Here is a 23,922-nt window from a genome sequence, read left to right on the forward strand (position 1 = left end):
AAAATTATTTAATAAAATGTGTTATTTTAAGGACCATTAAGAAATTAGGCATTGTGACATTAGTTTCATAGCAATTAGCCAGACTGAAATTACTGCAATGCAAATAAATAAATATATATATATACATATATAGCATTTGTAAGTCGCTTTGGATAAAAGCGTCAGCTAAATGAATAAATGTAAATGTAAAATGTAAAATGAGAATGACAAAAAAACAGCTGAAATTCCCACAGGGTTTTGTGGGTTGGACTTGGTTTTGACAGACAAAAAACCTCTTCTTCAGCCCTCTCCTTCTCTAGCTGTTATCAAGTTCTCAGTTTACAGGTTTAACTTGAGTTGACAAGTTACGTAGAGGAGCGCCTCAGAAACGGCATTCAGCGTGAGTAACTGTGAAGAGCTGATCTGAAGAACAAGACAGATCCTTCAGTACTTCTGCCCCCAGACTGACTCTGACGTATAAAACAAACCACTTTAAAACAGCTAGAGTATTTGAGCTACATCCAGCAGTCTGTGCTTTTCTGAAAGATGCTCCGGATCTGATGGATTTCAGACAAAAAACAACAACACTAGATTTGTTTGAAGGAAATACCAGTTCTAGCAAAGCAGCAAATCAAAACAATGTAATTCCATATTTGGGGTGTAAATAAATGCTAGATAGAAGTGCAAAATAGATAGAGATTTTCTAATGTAATCTTAATTTAATAAAAAATAAATAGAGATAATAGAGATAAATAGCCATAAAAATAAAAACAAACCACGGTCACTCAAACTTCTGAGGAAAACAGGCAAATGATGATACCGGCATCACTAACAGCATGGAATTTAATTCTGGCTTCAGGGCTGTTTGAGACCAGACACAACCAAAGCAATTACTGAAGATACTGACAGGTTTAGGGCTGTGACCTTCTGCCCTCAGGATACAAACTTATTTTCAATTCTGATTCTCCTTTAGTAACTACAACACCACATTAGGGCTGATTGATTAGGTAAGACAATAATATTGAGTATTATAGACAATAATATTGAGTAATAAATATGACTGTTTACTAAATTCAATTTAAAAAGGCAATAACCACAATTGAATTAAATTAATTGTGCAGCCCTACAGCACATAATCAATGTAAAGTGACGTAAAAACATCCTTGCAATGTAATTATCCAATGTACATGAAAAAGTTTCATGTTTTTCACTTTTGAAAAATAGCCGACCATCAAAGCCAACAAATTGGTTTATCAAAGGTTTATCTGAGCTCTGATGACGAGAGCAGATAACATTATCTGTTTTCACGAACGGCACACAAACTATTAGCGTAACAGGGTTTCTCTCTTTGAAGTCGGACCGGAGTGAACATGCTCCTACGAAGACTCCGAGAAGCACGGCACAATGTGCTCTCTATTGAATCCAGTCGAAGGGGTTCGTTCAGATTACACACCTCCCCCCCTTCACTGACCAACAGCCTCACACAACCACAGGGAGCAGTGATGTCACAGCCGAAACAACATGCATAACTACCATTACCCCCTGGTCAGGGTTTGGCTGGTTACCATCAGCAGGAAGTTCAGTAAGTCCATAACTACATCATTGTGTGGACAAACAGCATATTTCTCTATTGATGACCATTCAAAAAATAGTTGTGTACTGATAAAAATAATGTGTTTTCCCCCAAAAAAATTCTGAACACCATATTAAAAAATAAAATGAATATAATATGATATGACATGATATAATACTGTATAATATAATATAACGTAATAATATAATAATGTATAATATAATATAAACATTTAATAAACTGACTGCTCTCTTCACTATAACAGTATTTGTTCAAAGTATAAATTAAATATAGTTTCATCATTGTTAAAGCTGTATTTTATTTTTATTTTTTTTTCATTAATGTCACAGACAACAGCAGCAATATCAGGCTGCTGTCACTTTAAGACCGAATACACGGACCGAATATACTGACACACATATATGGCAGCAAATCAATGTCAATAAGAACCGAGTGCACATCGGATGCTCGCGCGCCCGGTAAATGACTTAACAGATCAGATATCAGATCTACACACGAGGAAATGGGAACTCGCGAGCTCATTCATACCCTGCGCCTGCTCATGACATCTCCTCTGCACGCAATACAAGCCATCGCGCACACGCATGATCATTCCACACGCTCTCGCGCGCACACGCATGATCATTCCACATGCTCTCGTGCGTACACACGATCATTCCACAAGCTCTTACTCTCGCGCTTGATCTGCTCTCGCCTGCTGTTTTTGCTCCCTCAAACCCTTTTATTTTTGGCAGTCGAGGAGCGGGACTTACTGTTTGAATAACCTCAAATGTCATTGGTTACTTCCCCTTTTCCGGAAGTCAGTTGTGATTGGACGCATGTCCAATGACTTGTAATTCACTTGTCTTGAGATATCACTTGATTTGTTTTATTTATTTTGGTTTATTAATGTGTAATGTGATTTAATGCATTGTTAATGTAGAATATATTCTTACCAGATACTTTATTAACAGAAAGTCTTACTAGTGATTGCATTGTGTTGTTAAGAGATATTTACCGACTGTAATAACGCATTTTCATTGTTATTAGCATTGCAAGTCCTGTTCTTTTCATTGTAAGGCTTGTATTGCGTGCAGAGGAGATGTCATGAGCGCGCGCATGGTAAGAATGAGCTTGCAAATTGCCGTTTCCTTGCGTGTAGATCTGTTATCCTCTCGCGAAAGTCATTTACCGTGCGCGCCAGCATCAGTTGTGCGCTCGGTTCTTATTGACATTGATTTGCCGCCATACACATACGGTTTCTTTCTCAACAGTTCACTTATGACATAACCGAGACAATACTTGCCGTGACGGATGTTGTTACATAATTTTGTGTGTATGTGTGGGCGCAGTCTGAGACTCGATCTCTCTCTCTCTCTCTCTCTCTATCCCTCTCTCGCCTCTTCTTCCGTGTTTAAATAAATTTGAATGTGCAAATTGACAAGACAAACCACGTCCATATAAAAAACTATAACTCTAGTATGGTTGATCCGTGAATCACATGCGTGCCAAACCGTTGGGCCTGGTCCGAACAGATCACGGATCAACTGCGATCCCCTAATAATTAATGAACACACTTATCATCATGATTGCTATCTTACCAGAGATGGATAAAAATCCTTCTCCAGTAAGTAAACGTGTTCCTGGTACTTGGTACTCAAAAGCGAATTTGCTCCACATTTTCTTCTACACATTGTTTATTTTTACTAGTTATTTGCACTCCTGTGCATATGTAACTGGTTTTCCATTCTTATGCCTAATAATTGTTGTTTCATGTGGAAACAACTTGAATCATAATGTTCCAGGTTGATTCTGAAAAATACAGCTCTTTGTGCTCCTAAAAATACAGACAATCATTTGTTGGGGCGTGACCATGTGCACTCCTGCCATCTAATCAGCATTTCTGATGGTGGTTTCCACAAAGCTAACAACTGAAGGTCTTTTTATTCAGCACACCATCCTATTGGAAAACATGAGCTGTTTTGTTTGCTGATATCAAAATAATTATACAGAAGATGTCAGCTTCAAAGTGAGATGTCTGTTCGGAGTATCCCTTACCAGATGTTGGTAAGATGTGGGACGCAGAATCCAGCATTAATGACAAGCCTGACGAAAGAGGAGGAGAAGAGCAGAGGGAAAGCACAACTATCCCATAGCAAGATATTGGCCGTGTCCCAAATGCAGCACTTGATGTGGACTTCGCTTGCTTGCGAGAGCGTAAGGCATAGTGTTACAAAAAGAAGTGCACACTATCACTACCTTTGTGGTGAACTACTACCAATATATACGATATTATGTTGTGACATTTCATAACTAGCATCAGAATTACTTTGTTTGGATATACATCGATATAAATAAACAATGTGTTTTCCTTATAAGATATTTACATGACATGAAATTCTGATTGACATATGCAAGGCGATTCACAGTATGTGAATTTCTAGACACTGAAATATTATTTTAATCAAGCAATCAGGTTAACATGTTTACATGATGCGTACATAATCGCATATGACCAAATTCTAAAGTTTTCATCTGCATGTACAGTAAACACGATCATTAACACTTCAGCAAAACAGAAGACTACACATGCATCTTTGATCACGAACAACAACAGAAACACAAACAAAGAACGAAGACCTGCAAAAATCCCCTATTAGATGTCGGCATGTTATGAGTCTGACATATTTCCTGTGTCCTGGATTTTATTATCTTTAATGATCCTCTTGGTGCTGCCTGTAATAAGCATTGTTATGGCTATAAGTAACACTCAGGATGGTGTTTAATGTCTGTAAATAGTGTAATGAAAAATAAATGCCAGGTCTACCATGGCACAAGAGCCCAAGTGGTCCCAAAACAAGAACCATTCTTCCAGTCAGCACACTGGAACATTCCCGTGATTCCGAGGAGGAACGTCCTGCTGGAACATGCAGGGGCCAATCAGAGCCCTGCAGAGAGGCAGGTGTGTGAACAGGCAGCCCACCGTACGTTCATAGTCACATATGGAGCGCACATTCAACAAACTGTGAATTCCTGAGGCTCTCTTTAAGCAGCGGGGTAGTAATGATTGATAGAACATCACTCACTCCTCACGTACAGTAGTGGCAGAAAGTGATGACAGGCTTAGGAAAATTGACATCTTCACCCTTTATTCAAATATTATTGAAAAAAAATCTGTTTAAAGGTTTTGTAAGCATTTTGCATAGTCATGCTTGGAGTTAATTGTTTTATTTGTGATAATGTAATGAAACATGCCAAATTGTGCCAATAAGACCAGGCTGTCAAACAACGAATTTTTGAACACATAAAAAAACAAGAGAGAACCAACTGAAAATTAATAACAGATTATGTCGTAGTCAATGTGTGCCCTTTTCTTTGAGCTTTTTTTCCAATGTATTTTTTTGTGCATAATAAAATGAAACTGTTGCTTTAGTTTCCCTTTTTTTGCTAAATTATTTTGTCAGATAAATGCCTTAAAGTTTGGTGTTTTGTTCTTCGATCATACTGTATTTAAAATATTTACAAAAATAACATATGTTCCTTATATTTTGATGGTTTAATTTAACCTGTATGGTCATTAAAAACAAATATCCCCTCTGGACACGGCTTCTGGACAATACTGTATGCTGTAGATTAGAACTGATGAGTCGGCAAAATGTTGAAAATTCCTCACTTAGTTTGAGGAGTTAAAGCAATGTAAAAATACATGTTGTCATAACTCATTGATCATATGATTATTTTTACAGTGTGTGCATACGTTGTTGATGCTATGATTAACCAAACCCACTTGTATTTAAAGGGATAAGTTTACCCCCCAAAATAAATAAAAAAATCTGTCATCATTCACTCACCATCATGACATTTTGAAACGGTTTGACTTTTTAAAGACATTTTAAAAGCATTTATTAGCATACATTCTAAAAATAAATTCAGTTGTTTCCACAACTTAAACAAATGCATGGTTCAAAGTTACAAATTCTAATGTATTGATTCAATTAAACCTTTTAATTTGCAAACATTATTTTAATGAGTTCCGTTGACATTATATGTGTAATTTAAATTGAAATTTTGTGTTAATTGACTGTTTTAACTTTAAAAAGTAGTCAGTGGATGTTATGCTTTGCATAAGACGGGATAAGGACAAATTTTTTTTGAAGATTGGAGCAAACTGTTGCATTATTATTACTATTTTATTTATTTATTTTAGCCAAAACATTTGTTGGTTATGAAAGTTCAATGTTACATGGACATCATTTAGTTTAAGTTGCACAGAATAATGTAAGTCATACAAGTTTGGAACAACGTGAGTGTGAATAATTTTTTGTGTGAACTATTCCTTTAATGCATTGTGAATGTACAATGATTCCATACATGGAATGGAATTGTTTTTATGACTCTCAACAGACGGTTTTATCCGTGAAGACCAATTCAATAAGGTCACGCAATATCAAGCCTACTCATAGGCAGGCTCACCGCAGGAACCCAACACCGCTCGAATCAACAGAATGTACACACATACGTTCATCAAAAACATGCGGACTCACACACTCTGGCGGAGTGATGACTATGTCCACATATCAAGTTCCTAGAGACACAGACAAGCCAACGAATGCCAAGCAATGAAAATAATCAACAATTACAGCAAGAGAGAATGCTCTGGGTTGGAGAACAGACAGGAACTTTAATGCTGCTCCTGTGGCCCAGAAAAAGAAACATCCCGGTGCAAGACTGCTGACTTTTATGCTACATTTACACGACAACGATGTACTAAAAATGGAAAAGTTTGGTGTATAGACAGCCACGTTGTCAAAACAATCCCCATTCACACGGATTGGCAAAAACGCAGTATTATGCATGCCAGGCGAGTAGTCGGCGATGTCACTTTGAAAACAATCTTACTCCAGTTTGGTCAATAACAATATGTTGTCTGACTGAGCTCCACTCAACAGAGGAACTCATAATACACTCTAATATCCCTCATGGCAGTGCCAATGTCATGATACTGTCTGGTTCTAATAAAACAAATATTATTTGTCTCTGTTTCCAGCATGCGTATTCTCTTCTCTTCTGCTCTTTCTCCTGGGACTAATGGCTGTTACTCACTTGGCCTGCTGTTGACATATTTCCTCCTTGTCTTGATTACTCCATGTCAACCAGTTTGGGTGTTGTTGTTTGTTTTCCAAACTGTATCTATGCTGAGAATTGAGTAGGAAGAGGAACACATAAATCATGAATGATGAGTAATCTGACAGAGAAATCCCAAATAGACAAGCTTTTCAGCAACCAAGGCTCATGACAAAAAATATATCAAGCTTCTTGTTGTATGTAGTTTTAAAGTGAAATGTCCAGTGCGTGGCGCTAAAAGGTTAACACTATCACTTTTGAAAATTGCATACAACCTACACTAAACTCAACCAATAGTGTTGAAGAAAGAAAATGTGATATAAAAGACACATTTGCTGAAGAAACCACGTAATTTTACCTTGTTTTTTCATGGATTTAAGCTCTTTTGTCGAATACCCAAGTGCTCCGTTTTGCAAGTGCAATAGAGTACCAAGTGCAACTTTACTACATCAGAAAATCCATACAAAATCTAGTCTTTATTAATCGATAATCTGCCCATGTGATCATAATTTGTGTGAAAATTAATAATTTGTTGGTGTTTTATTGCTTCTAGTGTTCATTTTAGCTGGAAACTCCAGTGATTTGTATGTAGAGTCTAATAATGTAGAGTCACGTATTTCCAGTGAGCCTGGGTTGTTCTTCGGCCTCTGATTGTAGACACAATCCATGCGAAAACACTTCACCAGAACAAATGGCCCTCTAGGGTGCAAGTCATGTTCAGAAGTGTGTAACTCCTTCAGTGTGCTTAACTCCTTTTTGCATGTTCTCTCAAACAACGAGCGTTTGACTTTAGAGCTAAAGTGTGCTTCAAGTGTGCGGTAAAGGTATCAACAAATGAAAAGACTATGAAATCATATGACACCAATATATCGATTTGAGCTGTGGTATGATACACATTTAACATATCATTAATTCTGCATGGATTTCTAGAATAGAAGTATATAACAAAAACTAGTGTTGATGTAGAACAGGATGTGCAAAAACTACAAAGTCAGCAATATGGAGAAGCAAAGCAATAAGTGATATGCAAAGACCTTGAGTTCATAAATGTCCCTGCAAATGATTTCTGTAAAAAAAAAAATCAGAACCTGAATCTAATTTTACTCAAATAACAGAGCTACAGAACCCCAAGTAATCCGTACAGATTCACTTTCACCATGTAGACATCTCATTCATCATGTCCTATATGACAAGCTGGGGTCAAAGCTTGTGTACCATCATAATCCCTACATAAAGTCTCAAGTTCATATACTATATAGCACACATAATAGATGATAGTGAGATGAAACACTGTAATATCACATTCTCTTGAAGGTAAAACCACACACAGAATTCAGACATTCCTATTAAGCAGACATCACCAAGCCCCCAAAACCCACCAAGCTTATTTTTTTCCCTTCATTGTATATTGACTTTTTCTCTCTGTAATCTGTTTGTTTTACACATTACAGAATTATATTAAATTGTGAGTGGCATTTTATGCTGAAATTAAATATTATGGCAGATTTTTAATGCCTTCATCTATCAATAAGACTCTATACTCTTTGCTCCGTTTAACAATCCACTCCACAGAAATTCCTGCATATCCCATCTGGATATGCTCATAACTTAACATCTGATACTATGATGCAAGCTCTGGTGTTTCTTGTCAGTAAGTCAGGTACATGTGTTCACATCACAAAATGTGTCTCCTGGGGTCAATGATCCCGCTGTGTGAGAGAGACTAACTCCTCATGAACTCAGAAATGAGACGAATGTCAAGCACCGGCTTAAAACATCTGGAACAAAATATGTTTCTTTTTAGTCATTTTAATACATTACAAATTTAAAAACAGCCTTTCTGAGTAATGATTGATTCAGTTTTGAATTGGTTTATTAAAATAAAGAAAAATAATCAAATTAATTGAACTTAAACTTAAATAAACTTAAATTTTGATTGCAAAGCAAACCTTGTTTAATGATATGGTCTTAATGGCCAAATAAAAAGTGCATTACAATCATTGTGATATTCAATATGTTTCTTAATGTAACAATGCAAGAAAAATATGTATTGTAAATATTAAAGTATTGGCCAGTCTTATTCAGAGCAACAGACTTGCTTTATTGAAAACAAAGCTGTTTTTTTTTTAAATCAATGAAAAATAATGTGTGTGACTTGTGACTTATAATGTGATTGAACATATAATCACATCAGTCAACTGAGCAGATGAGGGAGTCTGGGTTCATATGCTTCGAATCATTATTCTCTCTCCTCTGCTGAATGACAACTATCATCACCTCTTGGCTTCCATCTCAATCCATTTACTCTATAAATCTCAGGAAATCATAGTACCGTCCCAAAAACCAGAGGGAGTTCACTTCCTTCAAGAGACGTCTCACTCTTCAACAGTATTGAACATCAAATGCTTCAATCTGTCACTGCCTTCACAATCTGTTAGGCTGCGAAACTGTTTACCTTTCATAATTAGAGTTACAAAGGCTTGTTGTTGTACAGGATCTGAACTTCAGAAGGGACCCTGATGAGAACAGCTCAATTATAGTCAATGGGCACACCCTAAAAGCAAGAAGCCCATGTGAAGGCATTGTTTTCAGCAGGAGGAGACTGAGGACGTGCAAAACCTGAGAAATACCGACAAGAATCAAAGACTGGGAGCTGAGCCAGAGAAGAGGGACTCAGGGTGGAAAGAGGTAAACAGTGGAGTCTTAGGGAAGAAGCTAATGGCCAAAACCCTTCGCTCTGCCCTCTACGTCTGGGAGCAGTGAAGTAACTATACACAATACAAACAACATTTCAATGTAGAACACCTTAGAAATGGCATAGGTACACCCTGGAAACCACCCAGTATACATGCTAGCATTGCCACAGCGAGTTTTGTACCGAGCAAACACCGCTCACATTTTTCATAAAATGCACGTGCATTTTTCCTTTGGACTGCACTCAAGAGAAATAAACCTTTTAAAACATAATGACTATCTTCCAAAAAGTGGAGGGGTTCAGTTTAGTCATTTCTAAAAGTGGGGGGTCATGTCCTTCATAGTTATAATGGTTGCTATACCCTGCCAAGCTCATCTCCATGCCAAACCCAGTCTAGCCAGCACCCCATAGGGCTATATAACCACTTCACCCACCCATGTTCACCCAAAACTTCTCTATTACATACCAGACATAAATCCTCCTTAATGACAAACTAGTCTGAAGAAAGTCCCCAGAATGGGATATGAAATTTTGCTGAAAGGCACTGCCAGGGTGAGGCTAGGAGAAAGCAGCTTGCAACTCATGAAGCAATGACCTGTGCTGTAGCTGCATTAGCTGAATAGGGGTAAAGAACGGCAAACCACTTCTAAAGTAAAGCTTGCTGCAGGACTGTATCCAAATGAGGCATGACACTCCACAGCCTACTGCATGGACACAGGCTTGTATAGCAGCTAGATAAAAAACACAGCTAGAAAATACTCAGCATGTGTTCAGAATTAACAAAGCCACTGTAAAAATGGGTCACCACCAACTAAAGAGAGTGGGTGGTATAGAATTTTTCCATACAGAAAACAAATACCAACACTGAACTCCGTAGGAATCATTATCATCTAATCATTATACAACTTAATGTGATGAATAAGAATTGCACATCTTGAAGAGTGCGAGTAAATCACTGTTGCACATTGGCTTGTGCCTTACCTGGTACCACAGAGTCTGTTGAACGCTGTTAACTGAAGATGAAAGTCCTATTCCCTATTCCTTCACTTCCAAATGCATGATATCGTATTTTGGTACTAAACAACCGCTTCAACTGTACTGTAAATTTTTATGGGGAGGAAAGTGTGTGTACAGGAGATCCTGCTGCTCAGAAGCCAGAACACACATACTTCCTGTCAACCACACCTCAAACAGACTTCAAACTTCATAAGCACATACTGTACACTAACTTTTAGCCGATAAACTCTACTGATAATGGATTATCTCTAATCATTATTATTTATTAAAACAAAGTATTATTAATATAATGTATACATAAATATAATTATTCTTTGTCTTTTTGGGGGCTTTCTGTTCAATCAGACAATCAGGCAGATGTTTCCTCTCCAAGTAAACAGTGCTTGGTCAGAATAAATGGCAAACTGGACCAAACTTTATGCCAACAGTCTGGTTATGCAACATGACGCTCCTCCTCAGATATGCAACATACTATGCAAGGTAAATAGAAAGAAATAGACATAAAAACACACACAGTACTGTCACAGGTACATCATTAAGAATTGATTTGAGAATGCATTTTAAATTTTTGAGGCTGAAATACAAAGTTCTGTCATGAAAATCTAGATGGCGCAGACTGATAGGTTCTTAACTCAATCTGCTTTCAATCCCGTCATACTCTATTGGGCACAGCTGATTGGTTGCTGCTGTATCAGTAGCCAATGAGCTCTCTGCTCAACCTTCAAATACTTGGTCATCATTTGCTGTAGCATTTCAGCGCACTTTTAGAAACCCTTCGCCTTCCCCAGCTCAACCTCTATAGATCTGCTACGGTCATTTGTTTATGCTATTTTGTACAGCACCAGCATGTCTTACTTGTTCACAGCAGCGTGTTGTGTATGTATTGGCAGTAGAAAGGTCCCACACTTACAGCAATAACCAACAGCAGCAGAAGCGTAGCAGATCTATTCTGCCAAGACTAAGCATACAGTATCAACAAGATTCATAATTGCAATTCAAATGTAAATTTAAATAAATGCACATGACTGTAAATTTTAACTAGAAAAGGAAAAACGATCTGAATGTTGGTAAAAAATGAGTTAAATGAGTTAGGGTTTGAACAGATAGTCGTATAGATGGATTTGTATTATTTATAACTTGTTTAATATTAAACTATATTTTTATTTATTTATATTTCATCATATTAAATTAATTCCTTTTTTGTGGACCAAGGTGGAATAATATTTTAGTTTTGAATTTTTTCAAATTACAATTCAATAAATTCCTCTTCCTCTCATTTCAATTCAAATTCCAGGTCAACTTCCTATGGAGTGTGATCTACACATTTAGACAAACCTAAATAAGCATTTCTTAAGGAAAAATCAATTCTTGCAATCAACACAGTCTTTGCTGTATAAAAGATGACTACATGGTAAAATATACCAGTCATAATTTAAGTAAAATAAATAAATTAAAGCATATCAATCACAATTCCCTAAGCAAATATTATCATGCCATAGATGACAATTGTGTACAATTTAAGCATAAATCAATGAGATCAATTTAATCTTACATTTCTTAAGATAGATCTTAAGAATGAACCCCCCCCCCCCCCCCCCCCACCCCACATCCCCCATCACTAGGGTGACCAGACGTCCCGTTTTTCCCGGGACAGCCCCGTATTTCCACTCTAATTTTAGTGTCCCGACTTATTCTGAAAAAATCATGTTTTGTCCCTTATTTCATCGTTAATATATACAGGTCCTTCTCAAAAAATTAGCATATCGTGATAAAGTTAATTATTTTCCATAATGTAATGATAAAAATTAAACTTTCATATATTTTAGATTCATTGCACACCAACTGAAATATTTCAGGTCTTTTATTGTTTTAATACTGATGATTTTGGCATACAGCTCATGAAAACCCAAAATTCCTGTCTCAAAAAATTAGCATATCATGAAAAGGGTCTCTAAACGAGCTATTAACCTAATCATCTGAATCAACTAATTAACTCTAAACACCTGCAAAAGATTCCCGAGGCTTTTAAAAACTCCCAGCCTGTTTCATTACTCAAAACCGCAATCATGGGTAAGACTGCCGACCTGACTGCTGCCCAGAAGGCCATCATTGACATCCTCAAGCAAGAGGGTAAGACACAGAAAGACATTTCTGAACAAATAGGCTGTTCCCAGAGTGCTGTATCAAGGCACCTCAGTGGGAAGTCTGTGGTAAGGAAAAAGTGTGGCAAAAAACGCTGCACAACGAGAAGAGGTGACCGGACCCTGAGGAAGATTGTGGAGAAGGACCGATTCCAGACGTTGGGGGACCTGCGGAAGCAGTGGACTGAGTCTGGAGTAGAAACATCCAGAGCCACCGTGCACAGGCGTGTGCAGGAAATGGGCTACAGGTGCCGCATTCCCCAGGTCAAGCCACTTTTGAACCAGAAACAGCGGCAGAAGCGCCTGACCTGGGCTACAGAGAAGCAGCACTGGACTGTTGCTCAGTTTTGCATGTCATTCGGAAATCAAGGTGCCAGAGTCTGGAGGAAGACTGGGGAGAAGGAAATGCCAAAATGCCTGAAGTCCAGTGTCAAGTGCCCACAGTCAGTGATGGTCTGGGGTGCCATGTCAGCTGCTGGTGTTGGTCCACTGTGTTTTATCAAGGGCAGGGCCAATGCAGCTAGCTATCAGGAGATTTTGGAGCACTTCATGCTTCCATCTGCTGAAAAGCTTTATGGAGATGAAGATTTCATTTTTCAGCACGACCTGGCACCTGCTCACAGTGCCAAAACCACTGGTAAATGGTTTACTGACCATGGTATTACTGTGCTCAATTGGCCTGCCAACTCTCCTGACCTGAACCCCATAGAGAATCTGTGGGATATTGTGAAGAGAAAGTTGAGAGACGCAAGACCCAACACTCTGGATGAGCTTAAGGCCGCTATCGAAGCATCCTGGGCCTCCATAACACCTCAGTAGTGCCACAGGCTGATTGCCTCCATGCCACCCGCATTGAAGCAGTCATTTCTGCAAAAGGATTCCCGACCAAGTATTGACTATTGTGTGCATAACTGAACATAATTATTTGAAGGTTGACTTTTTTTTGTATTAAAAACACTTCTTTTATTGGTCGGATGAAATATGCTAATTTTTTGAGACAGGAATTTTGGGTTTTCATGAGCTGTATGCCAAAATCATCAGTATTAAAACAATAAAAGACCTGAAATATTTCAGTTGGTGTGCAATGAATCTAAAATATATGAAAGTTTAATTTTTATCATTACATTATGGAAAATAATTAACTTTATCACAATATGCTAATTTTTTGAGAAGGACCTGTATATATATATTTTATATATAATAGGTTTCGTTTCCGAAAGGCTAAGTGAATATATATGTTACGTTCAAACCGTGTAGCGCGCGCATGACAGAGAGGGAGAGACCTTGTGTGTGTGTGTGCTAGTGTGCCTAATGAAGCGCATGTAAGACGCATTAATAGAGGGAATGCATTAACGTCCCTTTCCCGCCAGAAACACGCCCCCTCAGCCGGACTGAGTGGCAGAAGAGCAGCTGCGTGACTGGATTTAATAGGGGAAACTGCGAAAACGCAAGTAAAACAAACGATTATCAGTTTAAACTAAAGATTGGACTCAATATAGTGTTCCTTACAACTTACTAAAGATCCAGTGATCCATGGATATTAACATGCAGCCAGGAATCGTGTTTCCTGACATTTATATGTGCCTGATTTCGACACCAGGGAAATACATACAGCAAATTTGCCTGTGAATGCTTTATATAAATACAAAATAGGCAGGTCTAAATCCAGGTGATCACTTATCAATGTTATATATATCATCATATCGTCTAGAGACTTAAAACTTGTATAGTTTTTTGTCAGTGTTTATTTAAAAATGTCAAATTATACAGAATATACAGTGGTAAATATTTGATTGATGAGTTGTCACTGCAATATATAACAATACAATATATAGAGAATGATTTTACCACTAAATTCAGCATATTGACACAAAAAGGATAACTGCAAATCCACCTTTCGCTGCCTGGAGTCCAGTTGTTTCTATGAATTGTAGCGATCTATTTGCTTCTCTGTTCTGTAGCTTTACGTAGTCTGTAAAAATATTCCTCATATTTCTTGTCAAATCTAGTTGTACAGTCAGTCTCAAAGCTCTTTCCCGTTTTAGACGCGTTTTGTGTGTTTTTCCGCAGCATTCACACTGAAAACCAATGCTGCCGCTCAGTCTTTTTGCCACTTGTGGGCGTAACTGCAGTCACTCCGGCCAACGGTGACGTCACGTGCATTCCCTCTATACGCATGCGTTCTGTATCTGTCCCGTATTACACTCCGAGAAATCTGGTCACCCTACCCATCACCCATCCTAGCTATAAAAAATGTAAAACATTCTAAAGACTTACATCGAAGGAAGGATGCAAGCCATATCTAGACAAAATATAATATCACAGTAACTTGAAAGTGGCTTATTTTAACCTACACTGGTAAGTGACCTCCTAACTGTTCTGTTTTCAGGGAATTAATTATGCTGAAAAGTCGAATCACTGGCTTTGCAATAATGGATGCCTCAGCTGAAGGCCACAGAACAATGCAAAGCTGCGTTCAAGGGAAGAACACTTTGTGTAAACATATCAAGGACACAAATTACCAATCTGACAATGCACCTGCTATCTGAACAAGACAAACCCGTCCCAGCACATGTGCAGCTCAATCAGAAACCATATGGGCTTCACACTAGCGTTCAACGGACGGGGTGGAGCGCCGCTTTTCCTGTTCAAAGGGGAAAACACCCCGGACCAGCTCTGAGTCACCCAATGTTCTTCTTGGCAAGCAGGGAACGCAGATCTTGGAAGAGGACCCATCATTGTTCTGTCCACACTCAGTTCCTCTATTTGTCCTCATTTGAGACCTTTACATCTTTATACGCTCAGTTGGGTCAGCACAGTGAGAACTAGAAGTCGTTTGAGGTGGAAAAACATGCTCCCGAGCAGCCAAATCCAGGAAGCCATTGGCTCCTATCATAGCACCAGCCCATCTGACCAATTCAGGAGCGAAATTGCACTCCTCAAGTGGCTGAAAAATAAACAGTAAGGTTATAAGTCTTTTGCTAGCAGCCGGTCAGTCCTTCAGCTCAAACCAAGAAACATTGAGCTGAGGAAATGAGGTGAAGCGTCGTAAAAGACAACTCTGTGTTTTCAGAGCGTCCCGCCAGGACTAACAATGTGCTATGATCTTAAATGGTTTTTAAAAAAGCGGTAAAGAAAAAGAGCACTTAGCTGTTTAAGAAAGAGGAGATTTATGCTGGTCAGAGTTAGTTCATTTTCTCACACTGACTCCCTAGGAGCTGGCCTAAACATTACTCATGCTGTTCCCTTCCAAAGTTCTTAGCCCACAACCCAAGTCAAAAACATTATCTGTGCATATGCAGAAACAAATGCTTGGCCAATGCATCCTTTCGTACATACATGTTCATTTTAGCGCTAATGTGACGGTAACTTCAGTACCCAATGGGGGTGATAGTTATCATCCAATGCGTGTCGTGTTATGATTCACGTAGCTACAGTTGCAAGAAAAATTACTCACATGTTGCTCATTTCAAGGATGCAATTACTTTTTACAGTACTCTATCTCAGTCTCATTAGTTTAGTCAGATTGTGTGTAAATGATAGTGAATTAGATGAAGATCAAACTACATTTTAGGAGTAAAAACTCCAGGTAATTACAAAGGGTTCACAATTTTTCTTGCAACTGTAGAAGGGTATAAACATGTCAAGTAATAGTAATTACAAAGAAACAGTAACACATTGAATTATATGTGAAATTTTGAAATAGACTGAAATAGTATTTTCTTGTAAAATTTATTTTATGTACATGTGTAATTATATAGGATGAACTGGCAATGGCAGACGGAAGTGAGTACAGTGAGGCAGGTGATGCTCTCCTAGAGTCAAATGTCATTTTGCAACCATGCCGACCTCAGTAAAGAACAGCTCCGAATGAGTGGATGTACAAACCTGCGCTCTATTTCTGGCATGTCATAATAATCACCAACTACATAGCGGTATTAATGATCATGTCAGTGCGACCATGCTAGAACGGCGCTACAATGCCGGTGTCGGGAAAAGCTGACATCCCTACAAAGCAGGTATGCTTGCCATTTCATCGGAGCGGACAGTATGGAGCATACCATGATTTCTTAAACAACGGAAAGCGCACTATGCACCTCAGCTATTAAATGGATGCAGTCCAATTTGAAAGGCAAGAGGTTCAAAATAAATAATGAGGTGTCATTGGCCATCAGTTGTGATATTGGTGTACCTCAGGGATCAATTTTAGGGCCCCTGTTGTTTAGCCTATACATAAATGATCTTCCAACTGTATGCAATGAGTCTGAGATTCAAATGTATGCAGATGATCCTGTCATTTATGTACATGCACCGACCAAGCAGCAAGCAGCATTTAAGCTCACGGCAGTTATGGCCGATGTCAAGCAATGGCTTATTAATTTCTGTCATCATTTAAACAAAGAAATCTGCTTGATTCATATTAGTCATTTAAAATTAACTTAAAATCATGGTTAAAAAACAATCAAGTGTGTGCCCATACTTTGTAGCTGTTTCAAATCACCTGAAGTGTGCTTTGCTTTTTTTATGTTTTGCTGTTCTTGTTTTAATGTACTTTATGTATTCTTATGAAATGTGGTTTACTGCATGTAGAAGTATTTTGATTTGTTTTACTGTATTTTATCTGACATTACACCTGCCCAGGGACTATTTGAAAAATAGCCAAGTTGGCTAAATTGGCACATTGACATAAATGTTTATTAATGTGCCCTGTCCCTGTAACTCTAAACTGTATAAATAAACAATTGGTCCTACTCGACCCACTCCGAGCAGGATTCGATACAGGTTCTCCAGCATGGGAGGCAGATGCGCGAACAAGGATGCTAAAGACCACAGCCGCTAGTTGTATTCGTTTGACAGCTCTTAGTGGCCTACGTCCGGTACACATGCTCAGTAAGCTTATTTTCAAAATGCTGCTTTACCATGAAAGTAGCTGATCTGAAAGATACAACTGATTGTAGAAGTCCACCGTTTACACTACTGCCTGCTCTGGTGTCCAGATACATGTTACTAACATGAAGCCATGATTTAGCCATGTGTGTTCAAAGACATGGATGTATTCAAAGTAGGAGGGAAAGACATTTCAGATTCTATAAATAGTATGCATAGAATCTGGAAAGACCAGCTGGAACACAAACAACGACATCAGAGCACAGACATTCTATAGCCTTCATATATTACCAAATACGGATGTATTGCTCAATAGACTAACATGACTAATGGCTTTATCTTCCAGTCGGTACACAGCAGTCTAGGATATTTGCAGCCTAGCTCCATAGGTTGAGTAGGAAGTTTTTCTAACACATTACAATCATATTTCTCATTGCCAACTAAAACAAGCATTTTGGGGCCCAAGTTAAAGCTGATGTGTATAGTTTATTTTTATACTTTTTCCTATTTGAATCTTTTAAGTGAACAAATCATTCTTGTTCATTTCCATTCAATGACATTTTTTGTTCACAGAAGTTTGAATTGCACAACTGCTTTCTTGCCTATAAAGATTGACTATAGAAATAGCCAACTGTATTCGAGCAGGCTGTGAAGGAATTTCATTTGTTGGACCTAATTAAAAATATGCCCCTTCAAAAGATATGCTCCACTGAATAAAGTTGAGGGAATGGTTTATTTGACTCATAACACACAACAACCTACAGAAACGTTTACTACATTAATAAATGAATACATCTTTTTGAAAAACTGATTAAAAAGATTAAGAGTCGCTCAATAAATCTCAGTGATTCATTTAATGACTCATTCATAAACCTGTAGAACTAACAAATCAATAAACAACTCATATTAGTGAACCGATTTAACTATCTAGGTGAGTGAATGGTTTAATGAGTCACTTGCAACATGCAAAAAAATGAATAAAAGGTAATTAAACAAAACTTATTAGTGACCTGATTCAATTCCACTCACTGAAAAAAAAAAACTTACAGAAAAGGTAAACTAAATGAATGAATGAACAAATATTTTTGATGAACTGATTCAAAAGATTAAGTTAGTGACAGTGACAATCCCCAACAACAATAGATATATTTTTGCAATTCCCATTAGTGACACTAACTATACACAGGAATTAAACATTTCACCTTAATGAAACATGTCAGACTATGGAATGAAGCAGCATCTGACATCTTTGACTAGATGTTTTCTCACACCTTTTAATTCACACTGATTTCCTCTGGCATTTCCAAAAATTGCCCTCCTTAACATGCACCGGCACTCTGCACACGTGCTCGCCGTCGGCGTCTCACATTAGCTCTCTACAGCTCATGGCTGGCCTTTGAGTCTAATGATTCATTTACTCTCCCACTTAACCTCACTTGCCTATATTTACAATCACCCAGAGACTGTCACTTCATTTTCCAGCCTTTGGAATTCAAATCAAGTCCAGTCTCACGGACGTGCTTAAAGCTGTTCCAAGCCCATGCGCAATGAACCCGCTGTGAACCGCTGCAGTCATTTCTGACCCCTTGTGAAACCAGGCTACGCTGTTGACAGAAATGAGCAATAGTAATGAGAAAAGAAGAGACTGTGGAGAAGGTGAATTTGTTGTGATTGGAGCTGTCTGACCTACACAACCTTCTGTTATCTAAGACACATTTATGATGTGGGCCTTTCTCTTATTGAAGTGAAGTGATGTGAAGGCCAAGTGTGGTAACCCATGCTCGGAATTTGTCCTCTCCATTTTTTTAACCCATCCAAGTTAGTGCACACACATTAGGAGCAGTGAGTAGTGAACACACACACACACACACACACTGCAAAACGTGAAAGTGGCAGAGGTTACACAGCGGCCACGTCTTATCTATATATGGATGTGGAGATTTATGGAATAACAGGTTGGTGTGGAAACTGTCCATCTGACAAAGGCTTGAATTATATACATAGCTTGGATTTCAATTGAATTTGCATCGGATTTAATTACATTTTGTGAGACAGCAGAGTTTTGAGTTCCAGCTCTCTTAGCTTTAAAAAAATAATAATAATAACTTACCAATAAAAGTATCTAGAAAATAACCTGAGAAGCAACACTGCATAAGATATTAAGACTTGCTTTCATAGAATATATCTTTAATATGAATGTATTTCGTCTTACCGCAACTGTCAGATATTTTTACTTTATAAGTGGAAAAAAGGCAAAATACATATTCAATCTGTAAAAAAAATATGTATTGATATCTTGATATCTCAAACAATGTCGTTTCAAAAGTAAATGTATCTTGTTTGATGGTTTTTTAGATATGTTTTACTGGAAAAACCAGTAAAAAAATATGAATTAACTCTTCACGGTGCAACTTTTTAGCAGTGCAACTAAACATTAACTTTTCTGGACCAAATTCAGATAATTGTGTGTATTTCAGTCGGAGGATACTTTATCCTGTGTCCGTTAGCAATGTCATATTTGTGTTCATGTGTCATTTGTCTCGTTTCTTCCATTATTCCACCAGTGCAAATGGTCATTTTGTTTTGAGTGGCAGAGGTTACGCAGCGCCCACGTCTTATCTAAATATGGATGTGGAGATTTATGGAATAACATGTTGGTGTGGAAAATGTCCATCTGACAAAGGCTTCAATTATATAAATTGCTTGGATTTCAGTTGAATTTGAATTGGAAAGTCAACATGAAATCTACTGTAAATTGAGCCTATTAATTGTTTAATGCACAATTCTGTTCTTACTAGAACAATTTGTCAGTAACTTACTTTAAAATAAAAATCTGTACGATGTTTAATAAAAAAAAAATAACATGCTTTGCTTCTACAACATTCCTTTTCAGCTTACATTGCGGTTACACTTTATTTTAATGTGATGTAGTTACATTGTGCTTACTCAAGTAAGTAATGAGTTGGATTGATTAACTGCATGTAGTTACTATAGATTTACGGTTAGGATTAGTTACTTGTGTAGCCTTTTTGAAAATGCAGGGCTATAAATACACACTGGCAAAATGGTGAGTTTTATATTTGAATTATTTATTTATTTTTATTTTTTTTCCTAAAAAGAAAATGTTTGTTTAAAAGTTTTGTAAATGTAAGCTTTGTAACAAGTGTGTATGTTAAATTTGGTAAAAAAAAAAAAATATGTGGAAATTGTTTGTGTCTGCACTTGGCCAATGAGAGCAGGTGCTACTGGGGATTGGGGGGATGACCAGAGAGAGGAAAAAAAAAAAGATCAGGGGGAAAGAGATAAGAGTGTGTGATCAGTTTTTTTGATGTGCATTAATTTGGACAGAAACTAATCCCTCTCAGCGCTGTCCGAACTGTTGTTTTTTTTACCAGTTTTGTTACGCTTCGTTACGAAATTTCGAGCGGTGGAGGACTGGGTCGGAAATTTCGACGGAGAGCAGAGGACTCGTTCAGGGCTCATGGCGGACATTCACCCAAGGCCGAACGGAGGACTGATTCATCGAGCATCGTCGTTTTGAGATTGTTCAATTCTGATTTTTCTTTCCGTTTGAAGACAATTATTCTGGACCTTGGACTGCCCTCGCACATGCCACGTGTGCATGCAGATGAGTGAGTACAGTTGGACTGAGATCTGTTGAATATCAAATCGTTTGGAGGAAAAGTGCACCCAACAGTTCATGGCAATTTCAAATGCACTGGTTTAGAGACTAAGTTTGCGGGTTCTCACGTTTATTATTGAGGTATTGTTGGTAGTGTTTCATATCTGTTTTTGATACATGTGAACAAGATTTGTAATGAGGGAACTGATTATCAAAGACTCGGTGTAGGGAAACGACTCAGTTAGGAGTCATTTGATCACAACTGAGTCAATTTAAGAGTCATTTGGTCACAACTGAGTCAATTTAAGAGTCATTTGATTACTACTGTGTCAATTTAAGAGTCATTTGATTACAACTGAGTCAGTTCAAGAGTCATTTGAATGCGACTGAGTCAATTTAAGAGTCATTTGATTACTACTGAGGCAAATTAAGTCATTTGATCACCACTGAGTCAATTTAAGAGTCATTTGATTACAACTGAGTCAGTTCAAGAGGCATTTGATTATATTTAAGGACATTTTAGTTATTTTGTTTTGAAGGAGTGCATTTAAGAGTCATATGTTCGAATAAGTATAAATTGATATTAATAAGAGTAATTCGCTTGTGTTAGAGGAAACTTTTTTTTTTTTGGTCTGACTATTTTAAGTCACTAAAGTACTGAGTTTTGGGTCACTTAAAGGGTGGCACTATTTAAATGTGGTAACCTTGTATTTGCATTGTGGGTTTCCCCTGAATCGTGTGAATTATTCTGTAGTTCATATTCTTACCATTTGATTCATTTTTTTATTCTTTATTTTTTATTTTTTTATTTTTTTTTGATTATTCAATAAACCTCAGGGTTTATTATAACGTTCCTATGGTTGTCAACCTGTTTTTTTCTATTCTCAAACACATGAGAATATATGTTTATTAATTGGAGGCACCGCGCTATATAACAAATTATTCTTGTAGCTATCTATCCATTCTTCAGGGGAAGGACCAGACATTACACTTTACTACTGCTGGGATACGAGGGCTCCTTTGATAGTATTATACGAGTGTACCCGGCTGGGGAGGGTTACGCTTGCAATTATGCATAATGTACAATAGTAAGTAAATGTTCACTGTAAAAAACGATATGATCAACGATATGCTCGGGACAGCAGCATTTGTCCAAATTTCAATCTTAACCGTTCTATTTCATCAGAAATGATCTTAAAACAGGGCTTTAAGTGTAAAATACCACACTTATCCTTTAAGTAGTTTTCAACTTTTTTATACGATATACAAGATTCAGCTCATTTTAAGTCAGTTTAATGTCATTTAAGGTGAAATGACTTAAACATCCAAGTTGTGTTTTCTTTCTCTTTTTGAAATGCAAACGGCCTTTCACACTGACTTCAAAGTCATTTCCATAATACATACTTTAAAAAAACGGGAGGAATCCAAAGAATAGCTCTGCATCATTCATCGTTATTTTCATCTTTTATCTAATGGCAGGAAACGAATTGCATCCATTCTTGGATCATGGGGTCGGAAATTCCTCAGTGATTCTGGCAAAGGAAGTTGTTACAGATCTCTAAACAGATCTGGAAACGCAATCGCAGTTTAATCAAGGGAGCTTCTGGGTGACATAGCTGTCCTCCCAATCAGACGCAATCTATCAAACAAAATGACTCGTCCTGTTGGGTTGTTGTATTTTTCTTTCCTTGATGGTCTCCAAGAGAACAACATCCCCAGACATCCTGTAGTTACCTACAAACCACACGGCAAAAATCTCAAGTGTTTCTGAATGCCAGTGTGCACTGATCTGCTAAGTAAACTCAACAGGCCTCTAAAATCATGCACCCCTTCACACCTCTGGAATTTCCTGTGGGTGCAAGAAGTGGCACAGCATTAGTAGGGCTAGTTGCCTGACACACACACACCAATATGCACAATAATAGCTGCCATATGGAGCTCAGAGATGATGGAGAGGACTAATCGGTGGCTCTGTTCCAAAATCTAGTGAACTGCCAACATAGGCAGCATTTTAAGGCGCCATAGACACGAAGGCTATTCCAAAAGCTAGACAACATTGCTAAACATTATTTAATAAAACTAATAAACATGTGCCAATTTTACCCAATATTTTAGTATTTCTTGATTATTAAAGTGTCACATTGTTAGTTTAGCAACATGACAACACCAAACTCTATTGAAATCAATTTGATCAATTTCATCGGTTTTCCGTGTTTTCACTGTGATAGGATAGGGGGCGCTATTAGGCATCTTCTGAAAGAGTACTGCATCTCTGAATCAAAACACAGGCAAAGAAGAAGCAGAAACATGAGATATCATGTAAGCATGCATTTGTAAAATAACACGATCATCAATATTAAACAGCATATATATCAAAACTGCCAAACTTTACTAGCTATAGGACTGTGCAAGCTACTGTTGATGGACTCGATTTACTCCATCTATATTTTGATCTTCGTTCTGAATCCGATCCAGACGTAGATGAACATAATTTTCTAAGCTTTTTGCTCAAAATGTTTTATTTATGAAACTTATCCACATTTAAATGTTGATAAAAAAAGGAATCCATGCAGCTAGAATACAACTTTTTTGTTTTGTTTTATTTAAAAGCTGAGGGTCTGTTCTTTCTTTTGATATAGTGCATATGCAGACATTCATACAACAAAATAATCTGGCGGCCATGACATTTGTGAGAAAATTATCAAAAATGCTGGTGCTGACTGGCAACTTTTTTTCAAAAACACTGGCGGGGAAAGAGTCATGTCACCTGAGTTTCTGCCAATGTAGAGTGTTCAGTTGAGGTTACATTTACGTTTGGGATGCTGCCTTAGATGGCATCTTCCTCGTAGTATTAAAATAAAGGTTTTGGAATAGAGCCGAACAA

At 37.6% G+C, this 23,922-nt stretch overlaps 1 protein-coding gene across 22 annotated transcripts in view; it reads right to left on the bottom strand.

The window, feature by feature from the left end:
- The window catches only part of tns1b (tensin 1b), a 252,192-nt gene that overhangs the window by 130,166 nt on the left and 98,104 nt on the right, over positions 1 to 23,922 (bottom strand). For 2 of the 22 annotated variants that reach the window (XM_077215656.1, XM_077215654.1), the window contains exon 1: positions 10,353 to 10,468. The exons of 17 other annotated variants lie outside the window; for them this stretch is intronic. The gene's annotated coding sequence lies outside the window, so the exon portion shown is untranslated. Of the gene's footprint in view, positions 1 to 10,352; positions 10,498 to 23,922 lie in introns of those variants that run through there. 3 more of the 22 variants (XM_077215653.1, XM_077215657.1, XM_077215647.1) reach the window with 3 other exon arrangements.

This window comes from Siphateles boraxobius, unplaced genomic scaffold, assembly GCF_051911475.1.
Source record: "Siphateles boraxobius isolate OS27281-9 unplaced genomic scaffold, OSU_SipBor_1 7, whole genome shotgun sequence".
In the NCBI taxonomy this organism is placed as follows: Eukaryota; Metazoa; Chordata; class Actinopteri; order Cypriniformes; family Leuciscidae; genus Siphateles; species Siphateles boraxobius.